The sequence below is a fragment of the Coturnix japonica genome, chromosome 2, assembly GCF_054131305.1.
Source record: "Coturnix japonica strain WE chromosome 2, WE-NBRP24, whole genome shotgun sequence".
Classification (NCBI taxonomy): domain Eukaryota; kingdom Metazoa; phylum Chordata; class Aves; order Galliformes; family Phasianidae; genus Coturnix; species Coturnix japonica.
Window position 1 is genome coordinate 71,460,653 of NC_140664.1, and position 20,232 is coordinate 71,480,884.

A 20,232-nucleotide genomic window follows, 5' to 3' on the forward strand; every position below is an offset into this window, starting at 1 on the left:
TGGGCTCAAACAAACTTTGTGCAAGGAAATCTTGATGTCCAGTATCTCATTCCAGGGTGGTGGTGGGGGGAACGCAAGAACAAATTTGTATATTAGAATGGTTGGTAAATACTGCTCTACTATGAATGAAAGTGGGGAGGTAATCTTTCTTTCCTCTTCATCCCCCAACCATTTTTAACTTCATAAAGCAAAAGATGGTGCAATGGTACTTAGGTTTTCAAGTGAGTTTTCTAGCCTGTTGCACATTAAATCTCTTGAGACACTGAACATGTCCTTTTGACAGTAGATATTAATATGTTCTGCTTCACACTCTTCTGCAGCTATTTCCACTAGATCCTTATTCCTTAGGTAAGAGGGGGGAAAAAAATGTAAGAGACAGGATAAATTCCTCTTGAATAACACAGCTTGTTTACAAACCTTCCACAGCCTGAGCTAAGCCAACGGGAGGTCTCTAAATTAGCTATTGGAGAAGCAATTCAGGATGGTCTGTGTGGTGGAATGGAGCTGATAATAGAAGTTGCTTGTCTGTACTCTGTACTTCCACAGCTGATTAGCTGTGGAAGAGTACACAGTGTTACAATTAACATCCAAAGCCTATTAATCTGTATGCTGTTACAGAGAACAGTCTCTGTGGGAGGCCTATCTGGGAGTATTATTCCTCCTTCTATGCTACTTACAGTTAGTTGGGCATTAAGGGATCCAAAGCCTTTAAAAGAGCTTCACAAATTGTTGAAGATGCGGGATGCTGGAACACCTCAGAATTGGCAGGACTGAGAGCAACAGCTATATTGGTCTCCATCAATTTAGCTTATTCCACTTCAAGAAAAATGTCAGTCAGTAGGACAAATAAATGGTCAGAATTCATTAGCCAAGACAATAAAGTGTGTTAAATGTGAAAAGTTTTCAAGTAATATTGTAGTTACCAATATAAATATGAGGGGGTGTTATCAACACACTTACATGCAGGTTTATCCATATGGGGCCAAAGCTTAAACTACCTTCCGACTATGCTGTAACTGCCATTACTGAGTAAGGTTACCAAAAGCCCAAAGGATTCCCATGCTCTTCCTCAACGAAACACTGCATTTACACCCCCAGAGACCCTTATCCCTCAGAAACACACATAGGATAAGCTATCTTCAGATGTAATTTGCAAGCAGTCTTAGGGGACTGCCATTCCAACTTGCAACATTGCACTTTGATTTGTGCATCCTAAGAGCCAAGGTTTTCAAGGACAGCGTTGGTGAGAATAGCTATGGGCCACACGTGTACTTGACAAGCTTCCCCCCAACAAAGGGAAAGAAAAAAGCCTTAATGCTCTGGAGTGAATTTGACCTAAAAACTCTCATAAGCTCCCTTGGTTGATTTGGATTTTGTTTGTCTTTTGATTTCAAAAGGATCATGTTTCATATCTCTTTTGGTACAACTGCATTTCCTTGCTCTTCAACTACTACTTTACTGTCACACTGTGTTGTAAACACCTGTCCCAAAGGCTAAGAGTCTCAAAGGACTGGACATATTTCTACCTTTTAGGAGACTGCTGCTGTTTTGCCTGATGCATAGTGGGATAAGACTGTCTCTAGCTATTTGTGCAGCACTCAACACAGTGGAACTCCAGTTGCTTCCAGACTCCTTTGGTGGTTCTGCAATGTAAGATAATTAGAAATAAAGGCACCAATGACTGATAAGTGAAGATTCAAGTGTAAAGCTACAGTCTCACCAGCTCTGCTTTTGTGAAGAACTTAATGTTCACACTGAACACTCTCAAAGTGCTGTAGCTGCAAGAGAGTTAGAGTTGAAGGTGATAATGATATGGACTGGTACAGATTTTCCTGAACCATATGTGAGATCAGCAGTCTAGGCCAATAAATTGAATGCAGTAGCACTTTGAATTACATAGTTTGTCCAGTGAGATCTGAGAATTATTTAACTTTTGTCAACTACTGCCTGTACATTCTTTTTTCCACACACTGAACTTCTCCTTGCTGTCTGTGTTCAGTTGGCATACTGTTAATTGCACATGGTCATTCAGCTTTCTGCCCTCTGGCTCAACTTGAGTTCTTCTCTGCATACATTTCTCTCATGTTCCCCCAGATCACTCTTATGTACCCCCCAATTCTCCATCATGTGTTAATGCCAATTCTCATCTTAAAATACTCCAAAAATGTATCTATCTGCGTGGTAGTGCAATCTAGATTCAAGAAAGAAAAATGTATACATTATATTTTTCCCTTTTACCTCAAAAGTTTTACCCATTTAGATGAGTGAAAAAATACATTCGGTATCAATAAATGTCATGCACTCACCTAAGGTATGAGAACAGAGGGAAAGCACTTTCCTCAGCAGTGGGGCAGATGGCACAGTGATAGCATCAGTGTGTATCTGTGCCTGTGTGTCCTGTGCTATTGCAAATTCTCATGCTTCCCTGCGTCTGTGAGCGAACATTTAGGCTACACAGCAGTAGAAGTACAATGGGATGGGATAACTGAAGGCTTAAAAACTTGTAGCTGATGATTTCAAGTGACTGGTATGCCTTTAAGATTGACTTAGACCAGGGAGCATTTCTCCAAAAGTTTCTCTGCATCATCAGATGGAATATTTTACGCTTGGGTAAGTAGTTCTCAAGCATCATCATTTCAGAAATACAACTTTGTATGTGTGCAAACACATGATAGCTGTAGAGCACAATTTGTAAATACATAACTGCCAGCAAACCCAGAGGATATTTTGCTTAGTTTTCATGCTGTTAATATGAGCAACAAGCTATTGACAAAACAAATAAAACCGTCACTAGTGAGGAAATGTGGATATCTGCCTGGTAGGCCAGTTGTATGAGGAAATGTCTATTCAAGGCTCAAAATGAGTTTCAAGTCACTAGAAAAATGTTGGAATAAAGGCCTCCAATCTGCCACCTCTTGTGTATCTACAAGAATCTAGGATGCTGCTGTAAGGCAGAGAGTTGTTGTGTGAGCTGCTGTACAATACCACAATATCTCTAACTTCTGTAGCTGAAAAACAGCCTCTTTGCCCCCATATATTTGCTGTTGAAAAGAAAGTGCTGACCTAAATGTAGAACAAGTGAAGTGTGCTATCACTAAGAGATTTCTAAGAGGACATTGTACTGCTTACAGTAAAAGATGCATGTGGCAGAATGGGAAAAAAGCAACAAAACACAAATCTCCTTGTTTTACGCTGTTACAGTTTTGACAGGCCCTCTCTTGGGAAGGCTGCACCTAAGATGCATTAATTCCAGCACTTAAGCTCCTATGTTCAGCAAAATAGAGGCATGAACTGACCTTTCCAGAAGGAAAAGGTTAGTGTTGAAAAACTCTGATTTCAGCGATCTATCTACTCAAGGTAACCCTGGAGTTAATGCTTTGCATAAATATACACTGATGTTTCTGCTCCCTTGAAAAATAACTCCAAATGATCCATATAGCGGAACAGCAATCTAAATAGCTGAACCAATATTCCTACTCATAAACTCTGCATTTTATTTGCCTGCTATCTATCTCATTACGTCTGCTATGCTGAGATGCACCTACATTTTACATGTAATGGCAGCTTAAGTGGTAACCAGAGAGCCCTTCTCATAAAACCTTCGTGGTAGTTCTTGCCTACTGTCATTTTGGGAGAGGTCTGAAAGCACTGCAAAACATCTGAAGATGACTATTGTAAGTGAGGTAATACTAATGTCTTTATCCACTTTGTGTCAGCAGTGATAATCAGGCACCAGTGTTATATGAAGACTGTGATTGGGGGTTAAGTAGTAAATCTGAGCAAAGAAGAAGCTGGAATCTGTATTAGGTCAAATTTTTCACCAGAGGTTTATTGGGTAGAAAAGTTTTGCCAGAGAACTAGTGGAAACCTCATCACTTCAAGTAACTTGAAGTGACTAGGCGGGGCCCTTAAGCACTGTTGTATGAAATGATTTGCTGCTACAAGTCAGAAGGAATATCTTGTCTAACAGCTTGTGTCTCCTGTACACAAGGCTCCTGTAGGAAATCTCTTTGAAGTTCATAACAACCAGCCCCCTACTTCTTGCTCAGAAATTTGAGATCTGGGGTCTGGAGCTTTTCTTTATGGCTGTCCATTCCTTTCTCTTCCACTGTCAGTTCATCTTGCTGGAGACAGAGCTTGGAGTAAAAGTTTCTGAGCTGGTCCAGCCCAGCTCATGTCTTCTTATGTTTTGTGGTCAGAAAGAAGAAAGGAAAGCCCCAAGACTGATCGCTGACCACAGCCACTAGAGCTGTGTCTAGGGCTAAAGGGAGGATTTCCTGTGGGGTGGTAGTCTCTTGTTCATTGCTGGTGAAAATACGTATTTTATATGTATAGCTAATGACGCAATCATGTCAAAAAACAGTGTTTCTGTAGCTAAGAATTTGCTCTATCTAGTGTTATTTTCTTTTGTATCTGCTGTAGTTTCCATGGAAATAAGAAGGAGGCATCACTTTCGGAACAACCTGTGTATTTTATTACAAAACTGTTATTTGTATCCTGAACAAAATGGCTCCCTATGGATCTCTTCTTTCAACTGCAGTGATTGATGTTTGTCTTTGTTCTCATCTTCCACTTTCTCCCAAAACCAGTTTGGCTGGATTCTGGGACAGGTATGCCCTTGCTGCTGGCAAAACTCCCATTTAGTTTTTCAAACCTTTAAGCACAGTAATTTAGTCACCAATTTTCCAATGATTCTTAATCCCACCTGCAATTTAAAACACTTTGGTTTCTTTCCTGGTGCTATTACAAATTCTTGGAGATGCAGTCTTACTAGAAGTTGATTCTTAAATGAAAAAGTGCTGATTTCACCACAGCTTGTCTCCTTTAGCTGATATAGAACATTTTTTACTTAGAAACCCCAAGAAAATCCTGGCATGGCACCTCTGGAGATGCAACAAATACTGAATGGTGTCTATTTTGGGAGCCTCAAAACTTTGCCAGCCCAGGCTCCAGTACCCAGGAAATAGCATGCTGCTGCAGTAGGCATTGTTCTTTGTTCTCATTTGCTCACTCCAGTTGAACATTTTTATCTCCTACTGTTGCTACCAAAATGATGTAAGCAGTTCTTCACCCAAGCCAACATTTCTCACCACATGAACTATACAAAAAGTATTATTGTACCAAGCGCTGGCAATGTCCCAAGGTTTTTGCTGTGTCAGGATATCAACCTTCTCCTCCTGGAAAAGGCCTAAAAATAAATGCATTTCCTCATTACCAGTTTAGTTCCAAGGGAGCTGGCAGCACAGATGGAGGTGCTCTTTCTAGACCTTTCAAGTCATTTAACATTTTTGTGATTTGTGATTTCTTCATCAGGTGTTGTGAGCATTTCTCTCTGCTCTGATTCTTGTGCTTATAACTTGTTTCTGTAAATACTGTGATTGTATGTAAAACATCTGAAATCTTCTCCGTTTCCTCTTTACAATAGGAAAGAAAAGAAGGAAAAAAAAAAAAAAAAGAGAGAAAGATCCAATTTATTGTAGCAGCATTATCTGAGAGCTAACCGTAAATTGAACTGATGCAAACAGATTCCCATCTATCACTAAGCCATCTCATTCTGAGAGTAACATACATGAGAACTGAACTGTACCTGTGAAACTTTATTCTACGTAACTCTTAAGCAAACATACAGACAAGCATGCATCTGATTGTCACCTTTACCATCTGCTTAATGCTCTCTATGGTGCACTACCGGGGTCAGTACCAACATCCACTATTTGCTTTCTCCCTTCAAGGTACCTATTTGCAAGTCCTCAGGTCTCATTTGAAATCTCAGTGCCACTTCAGTCAGGTACTGAAGAAGGAAATGCTTGCATTTTTGTAATCTGATAAGCTTCAGTATATTTTATTGTTAGAAAAAGTGAAACGCAAATGTTCAAAGTATAAAAAGAAATGTATCTGGGGTTTTTAGTAGCATTAGAGGTAATATAACATATATACACCCTGTATAGAACTTCTGCATCAATGGGATATAACAAAATTATGATCAGTTTCAAATGGTCTAATACAGAGAATGAGTTCCTACATGATGGCATAAGTCACTGGGAAGTACATCTTAGTGATGCCCTTGCATATTGTTTTAGATAGCAGTTTTTATGGAAAACATGCTTTTTCTACTTATGTTAAGTGTCTTCTCAGCAGAGACATTTTTTTTTTAACTTCAATGGCAATAACAAGTTCTGTCTATTCAAGTCCCCAGAACTCTTAAGGGTATTATTTTCCCACAAGACTAGTGAGCTGAATTGCCTACTGTGACATATCTGAAAATGATTCCATTCCCAAAGAGTGTGTGTGAATCCTTTCTCTTAAAAGTAATAATCCTTTAAGGCTACTTGAAATTGCTTCTTTTGGATCACTAATTGCTTATGAAAAAAAAAACCAACTCTTCTAGGGCTTTCTGCTCTACAATTTTGATAAATTTTCAGTTCATTTTAATTTAACATTTATCCTACATCTTTGGATAAACCGGTGACAGTTCTCCAAGACTGGACAGTATATAAGAGACCATTGCAACTAGCCTTTTAATTAAAACTTTAAATGTGACCAGCGGGAGCTCAGAAACTCAAAAAAACTATATTTCTCTCAGCTTTTCTAATTAATTACATAATGGACAGATTGGATGAGTAAACTGTTTGAAGTGGCTGCTATGTGTTTCTCCGATACTTCTTTTAGGAACTGCAGGAGAAACGTTATGTAACTACAAAAGAAAGGGAAAAAAAAAAAAAAAAAAAAGTGGGAAAACCACTTAAAGCACAGTAGTTCTGATTTATAAATTATTTCACCAGAAGCGGTAGTGACTCATACTTTTACTTCTTTTACAGGAGATAAATCTGAGGCTGTTTGGCTCAGACATAACTTTTCCTAGGGAAAAAGAGGCCAAAAGCCAATTCAGAGAAAGACGAGTTGAATACTAAAACTCAAGATGACAATCTGACAGCCACTTGGCATCTGCTCTCAGATGGCAGCCAGCTGGCTTCTCACAACAGTATATGCACCAGAAACATTGTTAGGAAGAGCTTGCTAAGCGCTGAGAGAGTCAACGCTGTACTTGTGTAGACGCGACACCTCCTGTATTGCTCCTCGTGCACAAAGCCCAGTGGGTTGGAGCTTCACAGCAGCACAGTCCTAGCACTTGCAACTTTCCTCACAGCACATGCTTCCCCAGTATCTACATGAAAGAGAGAGATTAGTGGTTAGCCGTAGTCAGTAATAACCAGCAACTTTCCCTGGCTCTATCCTGCTAACATACAACAAGATATAGCTTTACACAGGGCACATTCAACCATATCACTTCTAGGGCAACATGGCCGTTTGACAAAGGGTTCATGCTGTCAGCTCTTTGGTAGAGGAATTGCATTTCTTCACACAACACAATGCCTTGCACAATACAAACTCGTTTATCATTATGGTTTGTAGTGCCACCATGGTTATTATTAGATTTTCTTTCGGGAAAGGGCCTAAGTTTCCATTCCTGCTCTGCTACAGACAAGTTGAAAACTGGTTGGCACATGAACCTGTCGTACTCTGTTCTATGATGTGGAGATCTCATATTCCCAGCTTCCAGTGACAATAAAGCTGAAAAGGGCCTTGTGACAATAATCTATGCTTCACCTTGCATGTATGACATTGTTCCTGCTAGGAAGAAAGCTGAGAGCAGAGACAAATGTCTGCATCTACAAACAAAAATCTTATTGCATAATGATGGATCTGAGAAGTCTAAACAGAATCTTTTGTCATCAGCTGTTGAATGTGTATTAACTTATGTCTTTTTCTATGTCTGCACCAGCTCTTTCAAGTGCTCTTTTTTTTGGCTCTGAGAATCCTTGCTCCATCTCTGGTTCACTATTAGCTGTCACAGCCACACCGTCCATCATCTGAAGTATTTGTATGATCATGAATTCAGAGCACAGTGCTGAGAGCTTACCACTTCTGGCAATTAACTTGAGATAAATAAAAATGGTAAGAGGAGGTTAAGTTACCCACCTGCAGAAGATAGCTCGGTGCTGAGTGCTCTCAACAGATAAGTGCATCTGAGTAAGTGTTAATTGCTATGCCTTCCTTATAGTCTCTTTGTTGATGCACAAAAGAGTGAGGAAATGAGAAGAAAAAGAAAATGCCTCAGTCTTTGGGGTCATAGTTGTAGGAACTGGGCTTTTGAAAAACACTAGTTATCTCAGAATATGCCGAAAAAGAATGCACTAAAACCTGAGAACAGACCATGAACAGAAATCTTGGTCTGTGGCCTGGCCATGGCCCAGGCTATGTGATACTATACATGATCCAACACCCGTTTGGGTTATTTATTTAATTCCCTAAGCGCTAAAAGTGTTGGAGGAAGGTGAGCTGTGTTTTCTGAGAATCTTGCATTGCAAGAGGGACAGACACAACACAGTGATTAATTGCAAGGCAGTAATATGTGGAAGACCAGCACTGAATCAGGTGAGTGGAGAAGAAGCAACTGCTGATCAGGGATGGGAAGGTAGTGTGAAAAAAGGTGGAGAATTGTTAGGTGGAGACAAAAGGCTGTGAAGCAGGAAAGGCAAGGGCAGGACCTGAGGGGAGAAAGGAAGGAAAAGTGAGGTTAGTTAAATCTGTGTCTCTGTGAAGTGAATTCATGAAGACTGTGAACTTAGAAGGAAACAGGAAACTGAACTATAGTAATGGTGGACTACAGCACGTTTGCATAGTTGGCAGAGGGTGAAGCAGAAAGTCTAATTTAGGACACAGTGTTTCCAAAAGGCATGGATAAAAAAGAGACAAGGGATAAAGGTAAAAGTAGTCTGAGTACACTCGATTGGTGCAGTAAAATCCTGGTTGTAAGCCTTCACCCTGTCTGGTGAGGGGTCTGTCTGAGGACCTAGGCGAGCTTTGGAGTTCTCAAAGACGAGTGCAACAACATTTGCTCAGAATTGGATCTAAATGTATTAAATATATCTAAAAGTAGTAGAGCTAGATTCAACCCAATGACTCATGGAGGTACAATATTGTAGCTGTGCAGTTTCCTGTCTGCACACATCCAGTTAAATGCCTTATTCTTAGAATGCAGACTATATGATATGCAGGGGACAGCACAAAGGTGTTGCGCTGGGTTGGAGGCAATTGCTGCACTCCTGCATCTTCTCCATGCTATACTGCAGTAATAATTTTTCTCTATGCTGCCCCCTCGGGAGGTAGAAAGGAGAAGTGCAGCCAGGATGTAAACATCTCAGGAGTAGTACAAATGGCTGTGATAACACTGAAGCACAGCACAGTCTGCTCTCTGCTGATCTAGAGCAATGGCTACACCATGGCCCTTGTGTCATATCATGTTCAAAGGCCTTGTTTACTGCACAGTTCAAACTGGAAGGAAACTCTCATGTGAGCATTTCTTCATTGTATTGCTTGCAGGAGGAGATTTTTGATTTAGTATTTTGATAGTTCAAGTAGGAGAGCTAGCACGGTTGGGTTGGCAGCACTATATCTGGCCGTAGCAAAGGCCAGTTTCCCTGCTGGTTGCCACACAAATTATGTTTTCAATCATCCCTTTGGTGGCATTTCTGACAGACTCCCACATCAACTCACTCCAGCTCAGGGGCAGAACTGTTCTGTCAGTTTTTATCCACTTGTTTAAGTCAGGGAAGCAATGAGATGAGACCTTGACCAGCATAGCTGCACTGGGAGCAGTGTCCTGTTGAGATACAATTTTCTTGGCAGAACCACAGTTATGTGGATGACCTGGTTTGTTCTGGGATGTCCATCATTTCCCAGTTAAACATTGTGGTTGTGCTGCTGGCTGCCCAGTCAGACTTGTACACTGGAGTTTCCTGGAGAGGGACAGCTGAAAATATTGTTTTTCTTATATATTTACATGGTGACAACAGAAATACAAATGCTGACCTTGATAAATATTGTGCTATAGGGAGCAGAGATATTCTACTAAACCATATGACTCTGCACGTAAGTTCAGAATGTTTTTAGGAGTAGGTTTAATGCACGAAGAGCCAGCATCATTCAAATAATATTGGATTTAGAGCTTCAAAAATCAGGATAAAATATTCCTCCAGTGTCCTAATCCTATTTGCATCATTAAGGGCCTATTGCATTGTAGGAAAAATGCACTTCAGAGGACAGAATTCTTCAAACAGAAAAAAAAAAAATTTAAAAAAATGCCTTTAGCCTTTTGTGTGTGAGAAAAAGGCAAAGAAAAAGATTCTGGAAGTCGAACTATGACACATTCATTTTGAATCATTTAAACAGCTTGAGGCATGGGCTGGTTTCTTCATCATTTAACAAAAAGTATTTGTGTGTGCTATGATAGAACTGGAAAGCAGCTGGTATAGTTGATGCTGTTTATTTCTTTACAAGAATGGTTTACTAATTGCTGTTGGCAGCTCCACGTTGATTAGTGGGGATTTTTAGGATCCCAGAAAAAATATTGTGGCTTGATCCTTCCAGTTTTAAGCAGAAATTGTAAACCTGATACTAAGAAACATGGATCATTATATTAAACAGCAGCCAAGAACCAAAACAGTATTGTGCCTCAATTCTTTTAGCCAAAGCCTTAGCTATATTTTAAAAGCAGAATTGTCCCTAGGATTTTTTCATAACTCTGGTAGCATCCCAGTTGTATTAACTACTGAGCTGGTGTTATGTAGCAAGAACCCTTTGGTGAGTAAACATTGTCCTCTAATTCTACCTCCTCTTTTTGCTGTGAATTTATTGTCACATCTCATCGCCTCTGGATGCTCCTCTGGGAAACAAGTAAGTTTTGATCTCTGTGATACATACCAGGATTGACCTGATCCTTATTTCTTGTTATTTTTTCCTATGAGTAATCTTACGTTTGCTATAAGATGTTTTAAGCTATTTGTTAAAGGAGATGGTGTTTGCTCTGAACATTGCACTAACAATTGCCTGATTGCTTCGAACTAGATCCAATTATTCTATTAGATTACTTCTTCCATTTTGTTTACCTTAATTCATGGAGCAGTGAAATAACAAACAGCATGCAGGGTTACAGATTTCTAAATTACCCTCCTGAGCGCTGTAGTGTCCCTTCTTTCTTGCCTAATCAGATTTGGAGAAGTAGGCAATAACTGGAAAACCAGCTGGAAAGAACTGCAAATGACCTTTGCTATGAGAACGGTCATTTTTTAAGCTTTCTTATGTCCTGAGCTCTGACCATTTAGTCTTGCTGAAGATCTGCTCCACAGACCTTGTATACTGAGCCTGCTCTGCTCTTGAGGTGCATGCAAATCCAGATATGCAAATTTAAATCAGAACCTGATGATCTCCAGAATATAGTGTTGGGAATTACTCTTCATCAGTCCAGTTAGACCAACTAGGCTTTGGTTTTCATCCACAGCTGAGAGTCCTGAGTCGATCACATGGAAAATGTGATAAATGGAATTCTATTTAATCTGATATACTTGATGTTATATCAAGTTCCTTTGACAACTATCAGCAGAAGACCAGAGCACAGTCCAGAGTTGCAATTTCACCGTAAGTCCTTCATAGTTCTTTATTATTGTTCTTTGTTAATATATACAATAATTTGTCTGTCAGGAGTGACCATTGTTTAAGTCAGAAAATATCCCCCCGAGTTCTTTTCAGTCATGAAATGTTTCAGCATTTTCACTGCCTGCATGTGTTTCAGCCATCCTTTGGCTCTGAGACTCAAGCAGTTGCAGTAGCTACAGGTGCTCTTAAATCCACCAGGGAAAGTGGGAGAAGGAATAAAGCCTCAGCCAAGACTTGAATTGAAAAATAAATCCAAGAGTGAGAAAGAACCTCACATTCTTTTTCTTGGTCAATTCTCTTCCTCTGAGATTAATAAATAAAAGAAAGATCATGCAAGAAGTTACGTATTTTCCAGTTTGACTTGATTTTGTGTTACTCAGAGAGGCAGAAGCATATAGTCTGACAGGAGGCATTAAGCTCAGTGAGCATTTTTCAGTTCAAAAGCTTCACCCCCCTTAAAGCAAAATACTTCAAAAAGAGGAGAGATTGCCTTCTGCAGCAAACTTAGCAAACATTTTTGATACTTAGGGCACTTTCTTTCCTGCACATCAAAGGAAAATACCACTCTTCATTAAAGGTATAAATTAATTTACCACAGGACCCAATTAATATTTTGATTCCAGCAACTAACACTTACATTCTCTGCTCTACAGCTCCATAATATCTAAGACAGTTCACTGAGCAGCCAGTGTTCAGAAGAAATCCTCATTGGTTTTGTAAAGCTTGTCAAACATTCCAAAATTCAGGTTCTCTTTAAGCTGAAACAAAAAACTTGCCTCAGGCAAATCCAGAAATACATGAGAAAAATGAACACCCAAACAAGCAATTTCTAACTACACATTTTGAGCCCCGTTGCCTGTGGCCCCTTGTTCTACTGGTGCTCACCACTGAAAACAGCCTGACCCTGTTCACTTGACTCCCACACTTCAGATATTTTTAAATTGATGAGATTCTCTCTTCTCTTCTCCAGACTAAACAGACTCGGTTCTCTCAGCCTTTCCTCATATGAGAGATGCTCCAGGTCCCTCATCATCTTTTTGGCCATCCACTGGACCCTCCATTTGCGGAGTTTCGGAGGGGTTTATTAGGAATAGGCCGGACTTGGGAGTAGTTTTGTAAAATGGGGGCAAGGCTTTTGCTTAACAATAGCACACTGCAAAGAAAGAAGTTCCTGGAATTCCGGACCTAAAACCTAAAACCTTCAGTTAAGAAATAGGACCAATCACCACAAAGAAAAACTTATTCAAACAGACTTGACTATACACTGCACATGTCCAAGAAGGAGTGAAAAACAAGAAAACATTCAAGGAATTAGTTAGCACAGGACAGCCTACTGTCTAGAGTGAGTTAGCAGTACCTGCTTTGTGGAACCATGAGTGTGCATTTTGTGTGGTATAAACATGACTGCTTGAGAGACACTAGTTGTGCAGTTGGGGTGGCACAAGCCCCCCAGTGTGCCGGTGTCCACACCTCAAATAAACTGCCTTACATTCTGACTCTTGTGAGTCTGAGTGCTGTTCCACAGGTCATTACAATAAAGTATTGGATCAATGGTCAAGAGACCTTGGTTCATTTCCAGAACTTGCTCTATCCTGCGTGGACACGTACAAGTCATCTAAAGCTCCTCAAACTTCAATCCTTAATTTAGCAATAGCAAGAGTAGTGTTATATTATGATACATGATAAAGTCCATGTTTGTGTGGTGACAGGGCTTTCAAAATAAAGAATCCCAAAACAGCACCACCTCCAGAATTTAATTTAATCCAACCGTGTCACAGAAGGGCTACGTAAAAAGCAGGTTGGTTTTTTTTTCTTCTGGTTTTACACCCTTTTTCTCTCTTAAAAAAAGATTTAAAAAAAAAAAGAAAAAAAAAAAAAAAGAAAGACAGTATGACAAATTGTCACACTGGCTATAAAGATTCACTCTTTCCCAGAGCACTGTAGCACTCACACCTTCCAATCAACTGGAGTACCTTTCATCTATTCTCATGCCTTATTCTTCTTCTGTCGTTTTCTCGTCCCCAAAAGCTCCAGGTTTGATTCACTTCTCATTTGCAAAACTGTTAGAATTTCTGGAATGTAGGAATACTGGGTTGGTAGCACAGAGGAGCTCTTTAGGTCGGACATCGAAAGACAGGGAGAAAACCTTGCTCACCTTCACTTTTGATTTCATTTCCCAAACTGCGTCTCCTTTCAAGTGCTACATTATTCTTCGGCTAAAATCCAAATACTTGATCTCCTGTTGTGGTACCTTCCTAACTTCTGATCCCTTCTTTCCCTCTTTACAGTCCCACAAGTGATGGCCTGCTGCCACTGCCTGGATCCTTCAGGCTCAGAGCTGTGTTCTGTAGATCCCAGAGCCCAGGGACTTTCCCAGTACTTCTCACTCTGCATCAGTGGATGGTGTCTACCCTGAGTCCTGAGGGTAGCTGAAGTTTTTGAACAGACCAAGCCTGAGATGGCTATACCATCTATGGTTAATATGTGTGATGGTAGCAAGGTGTAATATGTGGGATGGTAGCAAGGTGGACTGCAGTCAGCTTGAAATTTAACTGATGAGAGCTGATAGAGGTAAGCTGGGTGCAGAGGAGTCAAGGGCAATAGCAAATATGCTGATGAGCATAGAGGCTGGGACTTGTGAGAAGACTGAAGTTGCCCCATCTGGTGATAATACAATCTCTGCAAAGGTGCCAGGACTGGGACAAGCCCTAAGCAGCCCTTCAGATCTGCCTTTGTCATCCAGACATTCAGCTTGAGACCTGCTTAATGAGGCTAAGCTAGGAATTGTTTTGACTGAGTGTCTGAGCTGGAATTCCTCAAATAAAATTGTTGTTATTCTCTGCAGCCTCTTACGAGCTTGATTATTCCGCTAGAGACATTTTGAGACCAATCCCATGAATATTTTTTGAGCTTATTAAAAGCTTGTCTTAAAACTGGCACATACAAGCAGCAATCAATGAAAACCTGGCACTGGTACACCAGACCGCATTGTGCTGGGCATAATATTGATGTCTGCTGAATATTTACAGCATTAAAGAAACGGTTCATTTAAAGGAAACAATTTGGAAAGAAGCTTACACCAAAAGCACTAAGTAAATTATATCAAATGCCGCATGAGCTTTGATACAGCGTAAGTGAAGCATTAAAGCCAGCTAGGGCTGTTCTGATAAAAGATCTGTGTCTGAAGTTCTGCATAGAAATTAGTGAATTAGCATAGGTTTCACTTGCATAACATTATGTATTTTTTATACAGAGAGATATTTTACAGCATTCACAGTGATTTAGAATTGTATCAGGTAAGTGTGCACAGGAGGTAAACTTGGTTTTCCCATATGGGTGCAACATCTAACCTTGCAGACTGACCCAGGTCTGTGCCTGGAGTTTGGTTTGACTGCTGTGCATCACAAAACAGGACGCAAGCTCTTTTGGCAGGATGAAGATGGAGGAATAAATATGAGCTCAAGAAAATGTGGCTTTTGATGGTTGGCAAACACTCAGCACATTCTCAGGGATGAAGTGCAGAGAAAACATTTTCCCCAGCCATGATAATCTCATACATTATTGGGTAGTTGAAAAAATGCAATTTAATGTTGTTCTTGTCCAAAACCAACCAAACAAATAAATAATTACAGAAGTTTTCTGCAATGTCTTTTATTTCTTTATAAATATAATTTCTAGATAGGCAAAAAAAAATATATCCTATGAAAGTTTGATTTTATTTTAATCTTGAGAAAATGTTGACCTGAAATTGAAAGCACTGGCAATGTGGCAATCAGCATTTATAAACTCCTTTTTCAAAATGCTTTTTGCATGCATATGTCAAAGTGCATACTGTAAACAGCAAGTAATGAGACTGCACATACATACCTAGGATAAGGATCAGTTTTGTCATGTGGGGAAATGAAAAATGTTGAGCACAGAACTTTCCCCAGTCTGTAATCCGCCAGTGGAAGCCAGGAATAAAGGCCAGGTTTTATAATTTTCAGTCTCATATTTTAATTTCTGTGCACAGCTTCAGCAAAAGGCTAACCTTGTATTTAAGGTGTCATATTGGAAAACACTGTTCGTTTCTCTTAACATTCTCTGGTGCCTACTTACAATGTTTGGTGCACAAAAGGGTAATATACAGTGAAGCCCAACTCCCAAACACAGGATTTGGAAGCTCCCATCCTGGCTGTGCCTTCACCCGCATCTTTGTGCAGGTGATACACTGGAACAAACCCCTATTTCAGTTTGTGCTAGTGTTGGATTGAGTTACTAATTTTCCTCCATGAGAGGCTACATGGCATTTGACCTGGCTGATTACTGGAATACTTAGGTTATTTATGTACTCTGTAAGACACAACATTTTTATATTGCTTCTGCTGGACTCCATTTCAGGTTGCCTGGAGAGATAAGCAGAAAATCCCTGACTGTGGAGCAATTAGGCGCAGTCCACTTGCAGCTGGGCAAAGTACATTCCTCCTTCTTCTGCCTGGGCAGACAGGAGAGACCCACCTGTGGAAAAGTAGCCGGAGTGTGGGGAGCTGAGAGAGGTGTGCTCACCTCACTCAGCAGTCAGAAATAATCACCAGCATACAAAATTATCCCATTAGTCACCATCATGAGAATGTACTTTTTTAACACAAATACAGTTTGTGGAATGGCGAAGTAAAATCATTAAGGGAATGCACCTGGCACTGGCATTTGACCCCAGGAGAAGGGGTTATCTAAAAATACATAGACAAATTTATTCCTTTCACTTTTGTTCTAGGAGACCAACTAATGGCAGCAACAGCAGACAGTGCTTTTTTTCACTGCAGGAGGTGTCTATTTGGTTCTTACAGCTAGTAACAATTCTTAGGTGATTTGTCGTATTTTTTTCTAATCCTATTTGAGTACCTGGTTTTGATGAGATTAATGGCTTGGAATCTCTGAGACGCTTATTTACCATGCAGGAAGAAGGATGTATCTGCCAGACCTATCTGCGCTCTGCAGTCTGAAATTCCCTCCTGTTGTGAAGGAGAGAGATAGAAGTGGCTGGAGTACACTTCAGCTGCAAACAAGCTGCTTTGTAACCTTGCCCCTGGCATTTACCAATTGCCATTTAAAAGTCAGCTTTTACTAAGAAGCTATTGGGCAGCATTGTGCTATTTCCTATTCTGAGTGGTGCTGTCAAGAACAATATGGTTTAAGAACTCTTGTTGTCTCTTAAACGATGCTTCTTCTGCAGTAAAACAGTTCTGCTACCTGTTGAGGTCTGTTATAGAGGTGTTGGAAGCCCTTCTGTTAGTAAACGCTTTCCTGGGGAAGCAAATTCACATTTATTTCCCCTAAAAGCGAGGCATTGACAGCACTGACTAAAACAAGCATTGCATCAGACAGGTGTTGTAAAAGGCTTGCTATCTTCCAGTCACATCGTTTGTCTCTATGGAAGGTGTGGGGGAATTGAGATGTTTTTACTTAATGTGTGCAATGTTTTGTTGAAGAGCAGGTTCAGACAGTTTGCAGCAACTCCTCAAATCCCATGCCCCTAAAACAAACCCTGCATGATGAAAAAGCCCCGCATTAGGTAAATATACAGTGAGGCCCAGCTGCACAACGCCTATTTCCTGATAAAATCTATAATGGTTGAGGATCTAAATGCTCTTACAGATCTGAGCCCAACTGGCAGAGCATGAAGAGGAAACAGCTTGTGGAGGCCTGATGGAGCTGGGCTTGCTCATCAGCTCCCAGCATGTGTTTTTCAGATTGCAAAACTCAAGAAGTCAGAAAAAAGGATCTTTGCAATGTTTATACCACACCTGAAAAGATCTACTAAAAAGGAGAGTCAGGGAATTCTTGTTTTGCCTTCTCTCTCCAGTTTGAAACCTGAAGTCACTGCTGTGCCTGCAGCGTAGGGCAGAGTTCCCTTGGCTGGCTCAGAAAGCAACAGCTGTCCAGCCTTGACAGTATGTCACCAAACAGCAGTGACAGCATATGCAAAATTAGATGTGGCCCTCTTGATGAATTCTTGTTTTGATCACCTATCAGAGGGACTGGCAGTAGATCATCAGGCTGCCAGTCCCATCTGCAGTCCTGGCCTGGTTTTGCAGAGGGCCTTATCAGCTACCTTATGGGGTTTATTCTGATGAATAAATAGGCCCATCCATTCCTTTCCAGAGAGCAGACACAGTTTACTAAGGCTGCACCAAATTCAGAGTTTTCAGAAGAAAAAGGCCCAAATGTCATACTCTGCCACTAGGGCACTATGTAGAAACTGTTAATACTTTAGAAATATATAGTGCAGTAAACAGCCTGGAATGTATTTTTTCTTTTCTCCTTGTTATTTTTTCACAACCCTCTATGAGAAGTAAGCTGGTTTACACAGTTAGGTCCCTCTAGATGCAATGATACCTCATACAATTCTCCACATAAAATAAACCATCCTAAAATGCACTCGTTCTGCCTTCTCAGCCTGCCTCCTGAGTGCCACAGACAGAATTGTCAAAGTATTTCCAGAGCATACTGATCAAAGTTCAATAATCCAGTCTACTGGACCCTCATACATATCTGTATTTGAAACAGAATAGCAAAATAGGCTCAGACACATTTATTTTTAGTGTGTTCTGATCAATCTGATCTGGTCACAGACATATGGAAAACTAAAAATCTCAAAGAGGATCCTGGAGAAGACAAAAAGAAACCTGTTAACAAAGAGGGAGAAAGTAAAAACATTGCTAAGAAGAAAGGTGCAACTTTACAACAAAATCTACTAGTAGATGATCAGGCCCATAAAATGCTATAGCCTGTTGTAAAGGAGCTGACAATTACAGTGGTTAATTAAACACCAGCCCAGCAGGTAGCTCTGTTGGTCAGGCAGAACATCCCAGCCTGGCACATCCCCAGCATTTTCAGTTAGAAATACATAAAGTAACTTTTCATTTCTCCCAAAGAAGCCAGGTTTTATAGCAGTCAACTCATACTTTTCAAATGTTTTGCCATCCTCCAAATAGTGCTGGTTTTTTTCAATTATGTTTTGGTTGATTGCAAAACAAGTTGCACGGCAAGCTGTAGCTGTGTAAGTTTACTGAATGGGTAACTACAGCCTAACAATCTGCAGTGTGCTGACTGTGTAGGATGAGAGAGGGCTTACAAGGTAGTTGAGTAATCAGCAAGGGAGAAACCTTGCAAGTTTTCAGAGCACAAAACCCCCATTGTAGCCTGCAGGGAACCAAGAGTTTCCAGAGTTGGTTCCAAATGGGGTGGAAGAGAAAGAGTGGGAAACTTCCTTTTTTGGATAAATACAAATTCCTCTTTTACATTAGTAATACAATTGGAGTAATTGAATTCGATGGGTGCTCCATAACGATCCAATTCCTACACTGAGATAAACTACAGGCTTTTGGCCTCATGGTTAGTCCCCTTGGAAACCAGATTATTGCCTTTTAAAATAGAGCTCTCCAATTATCCTCTAAATAGTTTTGATTATTGTACTTACTCACATAGCAACAAAAGATGTATTATCCACCATATCACGTACGGTTTAGCTACATCCTTAAAGGATACTGGCAGATCTGTATAAGGATTCATGTAATAGCCTCATTCAGTAGCACACTTAAACAACACAGAAGCAGAGATGAGTGATGGATTTGGTATATCAGTATTGCACAGCATTACTTCATTTTAAACCACCTTTGAAAGGCTCTATTTTTTCAACAGTAGCCACAGAGTATTTGCAAACAATATTAAATCTTCTGCATGAAGGACCTCAGTGTTAAAGGAGGTAGAAAAAATTCACCTGCCATGAACACCTACTAACTTCAGAGTGGATGGCATATTTCAGTGGTTGTGAAAAAAATACGTCAGATTTACAGATATCTTTGACATAAACGCAGCCAGATGAGTACTGTTCAAGTAGGGAATACTTCTATCTCAGGAGACCAGTTTTGATTTTGCCTGCTCACAAGTACAGTGGGTGAAAGCAAAATGTAGCAATGGATAATTACATGAGACCTTACCCGATTTTTAATCCTTAAATGTCAGTCAGCATTACTTTTTGCAGGATTTTCTCTCTGTATATCCAGCTTTGGAACTACTGGTGGTGAAACAAATGATTCCTCCTGATAGTGACGATTTAGATATTAAAAAATGCTTTATTCAGTTCTTGTTCATGGTTTGTGAGGTATCCAAACATGTATTAGATGTGTATACCTCAGCAGCTACCTCTTACTTAGCTTGCGGGGGTATTCATTATGCCAGACACTGTAGGCGTACATAGAAAATACAGCCCTTACCTCAGAAACTGACAATTTGGTGTCTAAACATTTCTGTCTTTTTTGCTTTTCAGAACAATAATATAAATGCTAGGATCAGACACATACAACTTTAGCTTCTATGGGCAGCCTTTCAGACCTGCAGGTGAGATGGGCTCTAATTAGAGTTGCTTTGCCTTCCTTTGGAAGGCTGCCTAGAGATCAAGAAAAACACAGAGGTAGTATTGGCTGTGTTCACAAAAGCGTAATTCCCTTTGTTTTCTTCTCATTGGTTTACTAATTAAAAACCCTCTAAGTCTGTGTTAAGCTGCAATCTGTTATGCCTGGGCCAACAGGCGCTGATGTCTGAGCTGCAGTTCAACTGTTCCATCCCTTATCTCCCTGCTTAAGCCATGTTCATGAAGTGCTAGTGGTAATTTTGGTGATACTGTCAGTGCACAAATCTGTCGCTGTTGAAGCTGTGGTATAAGTAAGTGAGCCCTGAGTTCAGAAAAAGGAAAGG